Genomic DNA, 13,238 nt, shown 5'->3' on the forward strand with positions numbered 1-13,238 from the left:
TGAGTGCCTTTGGCATGCTGGGGAATAATTAAAATTAATTTTCATGTACATCAAGGAAATGAAAAATATTTCTGCTCTCCTGTGATGGCTGATACTATGCTATTGCCTTCCTGATCTCAAAAGGGATGGGAAGTAGATTCTAAGAGAATAGTGCAGTCCACAAAGTTCTAGGAGAAAACATTCTAGAATAATACAATCTCTGCTGATAGAACAGCTTTTATTTTAGCCCTTAGGGATAAAACTGGGAATGTACTTGATGGAATTTTTTTTCTTTTGAAAAGGTAGAAAGGTAATTTGACCTATTTATCATCCAAAGTTTCTTCAAAAATTCACTGGCTTTTACATTGAGCGGCTGGCTGCCTTGGAGTGACGCCTCCCCCACTGTCACTGCCCCAAAGCTACAGAGACACATCGTTTCCAAGGCACTGTCCTCAGCGTTACCAGCTTTTCTCTGGGGCCCCTTAACTGTGCCTTAGGAGAGGAGAGCGTCAGCATTTTGAAATTAGAATATTTAAACTGTAAAAAAAAAATTCACTGGCTTTTAAAGGGCAGACCTGAGAGGAAAGTCTTAGAATCATATTCTCCAGATTGTCAGCAAGTACTGAAATGGAGTGGGGCCTTTACTATTATTGGACTTTTAAACATTATTAATAATAACTAAAACAAAAGTTCAATGTATTTAGAACCCCTCTGGAGTCAGGGTCTGTTTCTAAAGTTCCCTATATTCCTATGAGATAGTCTTGTTGTTATATCTGTTTACAGTTGAGGAATTTGAGCCTCAGAATGGTGAAGCAATTTTCCTGATGTCACACAGCTAGTAAATGACTAATCTGTGATTTGGCCCTAGGGTCTGTATATAGCCAAAGCCTGTGCTCTTTCTAATACAATATATCATACATAAGAGCACAGTTTTGGGCTTCCCTGGTGGCGCAGTGGTTGAGAGTCCGCCTGCTGATTCAGGGGACACGGGTTCGTGCCCTGGTCCGGGAAGATCCCACATGCCGCGGAGCGGCTGGGCCCGTGACCCATGGCCACTGAGTCTGCGCCTCCGGAGCCTGTGCTCTGCAACGGAAGAGGCCACAGCAGTGAGAGGCCCGCGTACCGCAAAAAAAAAAAAAAAAAAAAAAAAAAAAGAGCACAGTTTCAAAAAGCAGACTCGGGCTTTCAAACTTAGACACTGACAATTGCTGTCTGTGTAAACTCCACTTACTTAACATTTCTGAAGTTCAGATCCCTCATGTATAAAATTGTCACCATCAGCATCATCGTTTAGTCAGGCTTATTGTGGGGATTAAATGAGTTAATACATGCAGAGTTTTTTTACTCTCTGCCTGTCCCATACATAGCACCCAATGAGTGTTAGTTATTTTTCATATCACCATACCAGGTAGACCCTCTTTATGAGGTTAAGGCATAGATACAACGTTGGGGAATCAATAAGGCTACCTCCTTTATACATGATTGAATTGATTGTGAAGCAATAAAAAGACACATTGATACCTTTTTTTTTTTTTTTTTTTTTTTGCGTTACTTGGGCCTCTCACTGTTGCGGCCTCTCCCGTTGCGGAGCACAGGCTCCGGACGCGCAGGCTCAGCGGCCATGGCTCACGGGCCCAGCCGCTCCGCGGCATGTGGGATCCTCCCGGACTGGGGCACAAACCCGTGTCCCCTGCATCGGCAGACGGACTCTCAACCACTGCGCCACTAGGGAAGCCCCCACATTGATAAGTTAAAGAGAAGAGTCACCGTAAGAGAAATCTTTGGCCCATAAATTAAAATTGCATTGCCAAACGTTATTCAATTTGAACACAAGCAATAATGATGAGAGGACATTTTTGACCTACTCATTCACTCATTCAACAGACTCAACACTTCTGTTTGCCTTGTTTTCTCCTCTACAGTATGAAAGTATGTGTGGAATTCACCCGTGGGTAAGAGTTGGTTCTGCCTGAAAATTCCAATCTGTGTCAGAGCCATGAACGAAGGGCTGAACTTTATAAAACTTGAGACAACTTGCTTTCATTAAACTTATAACTTATATACTGTTCATTTATTACAAAGCTATTTTTTAAAGTGATGCAGTTTCTTAAAAAGAACACAGAGTGACCATACTTATTGTCTAATCAATTTAGTTCTTTTTATTCAGGGTTCTCTTTATTCCCTTTATTTTTTCTGAATGTTTGAATGGAGACACTAAAGGTAGAGTGAGGTGAAGTGATTCAAGAACAGCTCGGAGGGACATGGTGCCAAGACCCAAAAGTCCCTGCTCGGATCTGCTTCCCTGAAGCAGCTTTGCTCAAATACACAGCTGTATAAATTACACTGATTTGAAAGAAACAAAACACCTTTTGTGCTTGTCTTACTTGGAGTTCTTTTTCTTCCATGCCAAAATTCTTTCTCTGTAAGAGTAAGAGCAAAGATTTGCTTTGCAAAACTCTGGGCTCAGAGCTGGAAGTGGGGGCTGGGGAGAAAGGAGGAATTTGATCCTGATTTTTTTTTGTATCATGTAGTAGGCTGAGATTCCCTCCCGTGTGATAAAAAATAAAATGAAGCCAGATGGTAGGAATTGTTTATGGGTTCTGAAGTAGAGTATTAAGTCATTAAAATTTGGAGGCTCTTCTCATTTATTTCAGCTTCCTCTTCTCACCAAATCCCTATTTTCTGTGGCTAGAGGTACAGGGAGATGATGTCTGGGTGGCAGATGTGAATGCTTCCTTGCACTGGGCCACAGTTAAAGAGTATCTTTTCTTCTATCAGATCTCCAGCCTCGAGTAAATGTAAAGGAATGTGCTTTCCCAATAGGAGTCTAGAAAGGTGCATGGCAGTCCCTGTATTGGAAATAGGGAAAGGTTATCTACCCGAAGTTTTAAGGCGTTTAAAACCTGAATGTACTTAGAGGCCCATTTCTTGGCACAGGCTTTTCTGAGGGCTCCTTAGAGAAGAATTTAGCTTCATCAATGGATAGAGGAGGGACGTTTTCCAGTGTAATGAATCCTGAATGGATATGCTCAATGCTAATTTAAAAATTGCTGCTGGTGTTATCTGTAAAATGGGAAGATGACATTGTCCTGCTATCAGATTTTTAGAGAATGAAATCAATAAAGTCTACTCAAACTATTTATGGGAGTGATCTTGCTATTGCATGTAATTCTTGCCAATAAAACATCCCCAGAATTAAGCAAATAGTTTGCATTAAAAAGCTGTAAGCCTTAGGTTGCATTTTGTCAAGTAACAGTTTTCCCTTGATGAGCCCACATTAACCCTTTTGTGATAGTTAAGTGTACAGGGCTAGAAATTAGACTGATTGGGTTTAAATTTGGGTTTAAGTCGTAACTCTGCTACTTGCTAACCAAGTGAACTTGGACATTTAACACTTTTAAGCTACTGTTTGTTTATTCACCTATAAAATGGAGATATTAATAGCTCTTACCTCATAATTATATGTGAGGAAGCTAAACTGAGCAATGTATGTAAAGTTTTTTGCACAGTTTCTGGACCATTCTTCCTGGCTCTTGATAAACAGAACTACCTATCTTAACTAAACAATATCAACCTAACCTTCACTGTTAAACTGATAAAGAATCATTTACAGGAAAGCTTACCAAAATATATAAGTAGCCTTAAGGAACCACACAGACAACTGAGTCTCCTTGGAGGCACTCAATGACCAGCTGCTTTTTATACATGGTGAGAAACAGGGTCTGTGTCAGGCTGCAGGGCTCTCCCCAACAGTGCAGTATGGCTGGTAATGGTGGGGCTGTCAGATCAAAAGCTACTGGGTTCTAATGCTAAGTAAGTAGAGGGTAGTGGAGGGTGGGCAGGAATTTGGATCTGGAAGGACTGTGGGAGGTTTTCATTGCTTTAGAGTAATCTCCTCCCAGGCCTATCTCATTCTTGATCCAGGACTCTGGGGACTATCAGGGAGATAGGGAGAAAAGAACAGGAAACGGAAGTCCACAAAAGCCCTTGGGAACCTCTCCTATTTTGAGGTGAGGAAAGGCTGTGCTGTGGACAGATCCCCCTACTGCAGAGTTTTACTGGAGCCTTCATTCAGACCTCTCCTGGTTCTAAAATGTGTTTAAAAAATGTGTTTTATGAGCTTTCAGAACCTCTGAATTTCAAAGCCTCTGAATCTTCTGTGTTTCCCTATTTAAAATTTTTACTTCTAAAAACATGCAAGTGTTTGCATTTCATCTATTCCAAAACCAAAAAGTATGTACAATATATGAGTACATTCCTGGAGAAATATCATGCATGTAGAGAAAGCGTCGCTTTACCACCACCTGGAAACAGATTGAATATGGTTTGTTTGTAATTTGTTATAGGAATGGGATCATTCTACAAATATTTTTCTGCAACTTTTTTACTTACTAATGTGTCTATGAGATTTCCATGATAGTACATATACATATACACACTTATGATCAATTAATCTATAACTAAGAGAGCAAAAGACAGTCTCTTCAATAAGTGGTACTGGGGAAACTGGACACCTACACGTAAAAGAATGAAATTAGAACATTCTCTAACATCATATACAGAAATAAACTCAAAAATGGATTGAAGACTTAAATGTAAGACCAGGTACTATAAAAATCCTAGAGGAAAGAAAACATAGGCAGAACAGTCTTTGACATAAATTGCAGGAATATTTTTTTGGATATGTCTCCTATAGTGATGGAAACGAAAGCAAAAATAAACAAATGGTACCTAATTTAACTTAAAAGCTTTTGCACAGCAAAGAAAACCACCAACAAAACGAAAAGACAACCTACTGAATGGGAGAAGCAATTTGCAAATGATATGACCGATAAGGGGTTGATATCCAACTTATATAAACAGTTCACACAACTCAACATCAAAAAAACAAACAACCTGATTAAAAACTGGGCAGAAGACCTGAATAGATATGTTTCCAGAGACGAAATGCAGATAGCCAATAGGCACATGAAAAGATGCTCAACATTGCTAATCATCAGAAAAATGCAATTCAAAACCACAATGACATATCACCCCACACTGGGCAGAATGGCTACCATCAAAAAGAACACAGATAAATGTTGGTGAGGATGTGGAGAAAAGGAAACCCTCTGTCACTGTTGGTAGGAATGTAAAGTGATGCAGCCACTGTGGAAAACATTATAGAAGTTTCTCAAAGCACTAAAAATAGAACTACCATATGACCCAGTGATTTCATTCCTGGATATGTATCTGAAAAAAACAAAAACAGTAATTTGAAAAGATAGTTGCACCCCAATGTTCATAGCAGTACAATTTACAGTAGCCAAGACATGGAAGCAACCTAAGTGTCCATCAATAGATGAATGCATAAAGAAGAAGTGGTGTACGTATGTATATATATACACATACACATACATACATACACACATACACAATGGAATACTACTCAGCCATAAAAAATAAAATTTTGCCATTTGCAGCAATGTGGATGGACTTGGAGGGCATTATGCTAAGTGAAATAAGTCAGAGAATGACAAATGCTGTATGATATCACTTATATGTGCAATCTAAAAAATACAACAAACTAGTGAATATAACAAAAAAGAAGCAGGCTCACAGATATGGAGAACTAACTAGTGGTTACAAGTGGGGAGAGGGAAAGGGGAAGGGGCAATACAGGGAAAGGGAGTTATTATGGCATTATATGAAATCATCTGTGTGACACTTTTGAAAACTGTAAAGCACTATAGAATCTAAAAATCATGCAATAAAAAATGTTATAAAATTAAAAAAATACATCTAATTTATTATTTTTAACTGCTACATAGTATTCTATAGTATGAACAACAGAAAATTTAAGAATTTCCCTATTGATGATAATGTCTGGTTTCCAAAAGTTTATTATTACAATAATATTGTAGTAAGAACCTTTTTTACATATATCAAATAAATGCCTAGAAATAATTGTTGGGTCATAGGATATGCAAATGTTAAATATTGATCAAACCTATCATTGCCCTTCAAAATTTCTGCACCAATTTATATTTTCTGCAGAGTGACGAGGAACTTACCAACTCTGGACATTAATTACCTTCAAAATTTTGCTAATAGGTAAAAATTTATTTCATTAATATTTTTAAATGCATTTCCCTGTTTATATATAAAGTTAACTCTCTTTATGTTAATCATCTGTATTTCGTTTGTGAATCATTTATTTTGCCCATCTTTTATTTGATTTGTTTTTCTTTTATTATTAATTGGTAGGTATTCTTTATATACTTTATATATTAATTTTCTGTCATTATCTTTTTACTTTTTTTTAGTTTGGATCATTTTATTAGTGGATGGCTTAAAATAATATGCACATAATAAGATGATTAAGTTGATATGAAAAATATTGAGTCATTTCTTATTGCTTTATGTTTTCCTAGTTTCAACATTTTTCTAGTCAAAAAACAAGTTTTACAAGTTTAAGTAAAATATGAAAAAGACACGATGCTGAATGGCCCATTACTGATGGCTTTGTGTTAAGAATGCTCTTAGTGGTTTCTGGAGGTGACTTTCAGGTAAATGTTAATTATAATTCGTTAACTACTATCTATGAAACAAATCCTATATACAACTTATTGTGTTAAAAAAAAATAACATCACAGGCCTTTTTTGATGGCCATTTTACTTTTTTTTTTTTTTTATTTGCGGTACACAGGCCTCTCACTGTTGTGGCCTTTCCTGTTGCAGAGCAAAGGCTCCGGACGCGCAGGCTCAGCGGCCATGGCTCACGGGTGCAGCCGCTCCATGGCATGTGGGATCTTCCCGGACTGGGGCACGAACCCGTGTCCCCTGCATCAGCAGGCGGACTCTCAACCACTGCGCCACCAGGGAAGCCCCATTTTACTTTTTTATGGCGCCTCTGTAGTATGGATTTAAAAATTTTGGATAGTCAAATATGTTTGTTTTCTTTCTTTTTTTTTTTTTTTGCAGTACGCGGGCCTCTCACTGTTGTGGCCTCTCCCGCTGCGGAGCATAGGCTCCGGACGCGCAGGCCCAGTGGCCACGGCCCACGGGCCCAGCCACTCCGCGGCATGTGGGATCCTCCCGGACCGGGGCACGAACCCGTGTCCCCTGCATTGGCAGTCGGACTCCCAACCACTGCACCACCAGGGAAGCCCCTGTTTATGTTTTCTTTACAGGTTCTGGATTTGGTATTTTGTGTAGCAAGCATTTCCAAAACATGCTGTATTTTCTGCTAATATTTTATAGTTAGCTTGTTGTGCTTAAAACTTAATCAATGAGGAATTATTTTTAGATATGTTCTGTTTTGAGTTGTATAGTCTGAATTTTCTATTCAATCATGTGCCCATTTTGTATTTGGTTTATTTGCTTTCTCTTATTGTTTAGAAGGAATTCTTTGTATATTATGTATCAAATTTTCTTTCTACTATCTTTTAATTTTATTTATTGTGTCTTTATCATTCAAACTTTAAAATATTCCATGTTTTCTTCCAGCGTTTTTGTTTTAGTTTGTTATATTTTGTACTTTAATCTATAAGGAATTTTTTTATTGTGGTTAAATATAAATAACATAAAATTTACCATTTTACCATTTTTTACATGTACAGTTCAGTGGCATTAAATACATTCATATTGTTATGCAATTATTACCACCATCAATCTCCAGAACTTTTTCTTCTTTCTGAACTGAAACTGTATACCCATTAAATAATAACTCCATTCCTTCCTCCTCCCAGCCCCTGGAAACAACCATTCCATTTTCTTTATTAATCTGACTGCTCTAGGAACCTCATATAAGTCAAAGCATACAATATCTGTCCTTTCATGTCCAGTTTACTTCACTTTTGACTATTGTGTTGTGAATAAAGCTGTATGAACACGAATGTACAAATAACTGTTCGAGTAGGGATACTTGAGCTCGAGTAAGAATACATAAATTCAACAACTTAGATGAAATAGATCAATTTCTTGAAAGACACAAACTACCAAGGAAGTAGTATTTTATTGTTTTTTGGAATTTGAGAACGCTGTTAAGTACTTCAAAGAAAGAAATCTATCTCTCTGTATCAAAGTACCTAGCACAGTGCTTGCTTCATCGTGGATATTTGATAAGGTGTGGTTATTGTTATACTATAATATTGATAATATTACATAAAACATTTGAAGACTGAATGAAAAAAGGAATGATATACTAAATAGAATTTGGATATGCCTTGCTTAGAAGAGTTGCATTGCTTACATCCTTTCCGGGTCAAATTATTCATTCATTCACTAGTCTTCCATTTTCTGAGTTCCTTAAAATGATTATTGGATGAGTGAATGAGTGTGTGATGCTAGGTACTAGGAATATGTGATGAAAAACATGACACCCATCCCTGAGCAGCTCATAATCTACCAAGACCTAATTGAGTATATGTAATGAGATAGGGATTCAACATATTCCCAAACAGACATAAAGTGATTTATCTGGAAGAGATACAACCACCTAGTACAGTAAAGCTCATCCTGAGAAGTAAGAGAAGTCTTCCTAGAGCTAATAGTTAAGCTATGCTCTGAAGGGTCTATACTTTACGTGAATTCACTTTATTGGAACATAGGCAGAGAAGTGAGCAAAGGAAGAGTGGCCCAGGTATTCTAGGGAATGGCTTGAGCAAAGGTCCACAGGAATGAAATGCTTCTGAGAAATGTCAAATAGTGTAGGTTAGAGCATAGAGTATGGAGGGAATAGTTGGAGAAGGCAGATACTGGAAGGACTGCAAGACCAGAGGTGAAGGACTGGGTTTCTTAAGGAGTTACTAATGGCCAATTTGAATCTGTATTAACATTATGAGAGACCTATTTTGTGGTGATGGTAGAGGGAAGGAGATTCTTCAGTATGTCTTCAGACCCTGTATAAACAATACTATATTTGTCATCACTTAAAGATGCCCTTGATTCCATTAATTACACATTTATTTTGAATTATGCTTTTGCAGTATTTTTTAATATGAAAGCTCCACTTTACTGAATCAGGAAATGTGTCCATATTTTATAATTCTACCACAAAGCTGTTCTGTAATTACTCTTAATAAGAGTTAAATCCGTTATCTCAATTTATAAAGATCATCAGGGGCTTAACTGCAAATCACATTAGTGTTAGAAACCATGTGGCAGTTTAAGGCTTATAATCTATAGGAATGTGACTGAGAATTAGAGATGGGAGGAAGAGGCTCAGAGTGAAGATCACACACGAAAGAAACCCTGCAGAAAGACAACCTCACAGAGTAAAATAAAATTGATCTTGGAGAACTTGAAGGGAAGTTGCTGAAATACAGTCAATTTAAGTATTCTAATGATAAAACATTGCAGGAAATCACATTTCTATGACCTATAGAATATACATTTATTAGTTATTTCCTATAGCCAGTTTTTAAAAGTATCCTTCATAATATAGGCAATAAATTTAGTCTATCTGGGTGGCTGAAAGTTATTCTGTAGTGATGCCTCTCGGGAAGACTACCATTTCTTCCTTAAGCTCATGATCCACCCCTCGAGGCATCAAATATAGATAATGTTCCATTAAGATTAAATACTATGGAGAGCATATAATGGATAATTAAAGCATTGGCTGGGATAATAAGTCATTACATCCACAGACATTTATTGAATACCTATGATGTTCCACAAACACTGTTTTGAGTGCTTGGGATACATCTGTGAGCAAAACAATTCCTGCCTTCATGAAGCTTACATCAGGGAGGAAAAACTTTTTCTCTACTCTCTTAGGTTCAGTGAGCGGGGGGCCTGCAAATTATACTAACAAAAGACAGATTAATAGGGGTGAAAGCACACAACTTTTATTAATATTTATGTGCATAGGAATTCCCCCCAAAGACGTAAAACTCAAAGAAGCAATTAGACTCAGGGACCACATTCCTTTTTAACAAAGGAAAGAGGGTTTGGGCTTCAAGAGATAAAAAATTGTGGGAAAGTAACTAGGAAATATATGAAAGAACTAATGGAAGATAATGACTATTTTAGTAAGGTCTGTTTATGCAAACTCATCATGGTGTCAACTCTCCATCTTACAAGATAAGCAAATCTCTTCTCTCCCTGGTATGGGAGGTGGGCACCATCCTCAAAGGCAAATGTATGTCCGCTTTTAAGCAAATAAGGAGAGGGCAGAGAACTCTTTCTGTATCTGTTGATTCTCAATTGCCTCCACTCGAAGTAATCCTTATGCCAAACTGGCATTATTTGAGGGTGGCATATTCTTATTCCCTTAATTTACATTGCACAAAGATGATTGTGCAATATGCTTATCTAAATATAAATGTTTGTCTCCTTGGACTCAGAATTATCTTCTAATCCAGGTCTTCTCAAACTTAAATATGCAAAGTATCACCTTGGGAATCTTGCAGATGCTGATTCAGTAGGTCTGGGTGGTGTCTGAGATTCAGCCTTTCTAATCTAATAGGTGATGCCTATGCTGCTGGTCCACGGACCTCATCTGAATTGCAAGGTAACTCATGACTTCTCTCTCTAGTTTGCTATCCAGAAAACTAGTCAAGGAATATTCTTTAAGGAAAAAAAAGAAAAAGGTGTGGTTTTTTTTTTTTTTTGCAGTACGCAGGCCTCTCACTGTTGTGGCCTCTCCTGTTGCGGAGCACAGGCTCTGGATGCACAAGCTCAGCGGCCATGGCTCACGGGCCCAGCCGCTCCGCGGCATGTGGAATCTTCCCGGACCGGGGCATGGACCCGTGTCCCCTATATCGGCAGGCGGACTCTCAACCACTGCGCCACCAGGGAAGCCCAAAAAAGGTAGTTTTAATCAAGTAAGTTTGAGAATGGCTGTATAGTATATTTTTCTCTCAAAGATTCATAATGCACATTACCATACAAAGAGCTTTGGGAATTTCTTCAGTAAAGAGACTGTTTAACTTCGTTTTACCTATCTTGTTACAAAATAACACCAAAATTGTCCAAAAGACACTTGTTTAGGAGACACTGATAAATTTCCAGCTAAGGAATGTTTCATGTTTGCCATTAGCCACTCTATATACTTTCCTTCTACCTGGCTGCTATTCAATCATTTTCTGTTTTAGAGTCAAAATTATAAGCCTCAAAACTGGAGTTAGTTGTGGTTAAGAGTAAAATAACTTATAGATCATAATGGCATTTGATGAGAAATCCCTGGAGAAAATAATCTTGTTGACAAAAGAAAAACACAAAAAACTCTTTGAAAATTTCAGAGCTGTGCTATTTACTGCCCTTTGTAGCAAGATAAAGATGAGAAGGGTAATGACTATTAATATTCCAGGAACCATAAAAGTACAAGGAATGAAGAGATAGATAGGACTTAGATGAATGTGGCAAATATATATATATTTTAACATCTTTATTGGAGTATAATTGCTTTACAATGGTGTGTTAGTTTCTGCTTTACAACAAAGTGAATCAGTTTTACATATACATATGTTCCCATATCTCTTCCCTCTTGCGTCTCCCTCTCTCCCACCCTCCCTATCCCACCCCTCTAGGTGGTCACAAACCACCTAGCTGATCTCCCAGTGCCATGCGGCTGCTTCCCACTAGCTATCCACCCTACGTTTTGTAGTGTATATGTGTCCATGCCACTCTCTCACTTTGTCACAGCTTACCGTTCTCCCTCCCCATATCCTCAAGTCCATGCTCTAGTAGGTCTGTGTCTTTATTCCCATCCTACGCCTAGGCTCTTCATGACATTTTTCTTTTTTCTTAGATTCCATATATATGTGTTAGCATATGGTATTTGTTTTCCTCCTTCTGACTTACTTCACTCTGTATGACAGACGCCAGGTCCATCCACCTCACTACAAATAACTCAATTTCGTTTCTTTTTATGGCTGAGTAATATTCCACTGTATATATGTGCCACATCTTCTTTATCTATTCATCTGTCGATGGACACTTAGGTTGCTTCCATGTCCTGGCTATTGTAAACAGAGCTGCAATGAACATTTTGGTACATGACTCTTTTTGAATTATGGTTTTCTCAGGGTATATGCCCAGTAGTGGGATTGCTGGGTCGTATGGTAGTTCTATTTGTAGTTTTTTAAGGAAGCTCCATACTGTTCTCCACAGTGGCTGTATCAATTTACATTCTCACCAACAGTGCAAGAGTGTTCCCTTTCCTCCATACCCTCTCCAGCATTTATTGTTTCTAGATTTTTTGATGATGGCTATTCTGACCAGTGTGAGATGATATCTCATTGTAGTTTTGATTTGCATTTCTCTAATGATTAATGATGTTGAGCATTCTTTCATGTGTTTGATGGCAATCTGTATATCTTCTTTGGAGAAATGTCTATTTAGGTCTTCTGCCCATTTTTGGATTGGGTTGTTTGTTTTTTTGTTATTGAGCTGCATGAGCTTCTTGTAAATTTTGGAGATTAATCCTTTGTCAGTTGCTTCATTTGCAAATATTTTCTCCCATTCTGAGGGTTGTCTTTACAGAACTAGAACAAAAAATTTCACAATTTGTATGGAAACAAAAGACCCCCAATAGCCAAAGCAATCTTGAGAATGAAAAATGGAGCTGGAGGAATCAGGCTCCCTGACTGCAGACTATACTACAAAGCTACAGTAATCAAGACAGTATGGTACTGGCACAAAAACAGAAATATAGATCAATGGAACAGGATAGAAAGCCCAGAGATAAACCCATGCACATATGGTCACCTTATCTTTGATAAAGGAGTCAAGAATATGCAGTGGAGAAAGGACAGCCTCTTCAATAAGTGGTGCTGGGAAAACTGGTCAGGTACATGTAAAAGTATGAAATTAGAACACTCCCTAACACCATACACAGAAATAAACTCAAAATGGATTAAAGACCTAAATGTAAGGCCAGACACTATAAAACTCTTAGAGGAAAACATAGGCAGAACACTCTATGACATAAATCACAGCAAGACCCTTTTTGACCCACCTCCTAGGGAAATGGAAATAAAAACTAAAATAAACAAATGGGACCTAATGAAACTTAAAAGCTTTTGCACAGCAAAGGAAACCATAAGCAAACATTTTATATAATTTAAAAACTATTCATCTTTCTTCTTGTTATCATGATCACAGTTTCTATTTTTTCCATATTCTAAGGAAGAAGAACAAGAATATCTCTGTGGTATTCAACTGTTTAACTACGAAGTTAAAAAAAAATCTCTTAGGAAGAAACACTAAATTGTGAGGTTTGCAGTAACCACAAGTTTTGCACAGTATATTGCTGTAAGGAATCTTATTTGTTC

The sequence above is a fragment of the Lagenorhynchus albirostris genome, chromosome 5 (genome assembly GCF_949774975.1).
Source record: "Lagenorhynchus albirostris chromosome 5, mLagAlb1.1, whole genome shotgun sequence".
Taxonomy (NCBI): Eukaryota; Metazoa; Chordata; class Mammalia; order Artiodactyla; family Delphinidae; genus Lagenorhynchus; species Lagenorhynchus albirostris.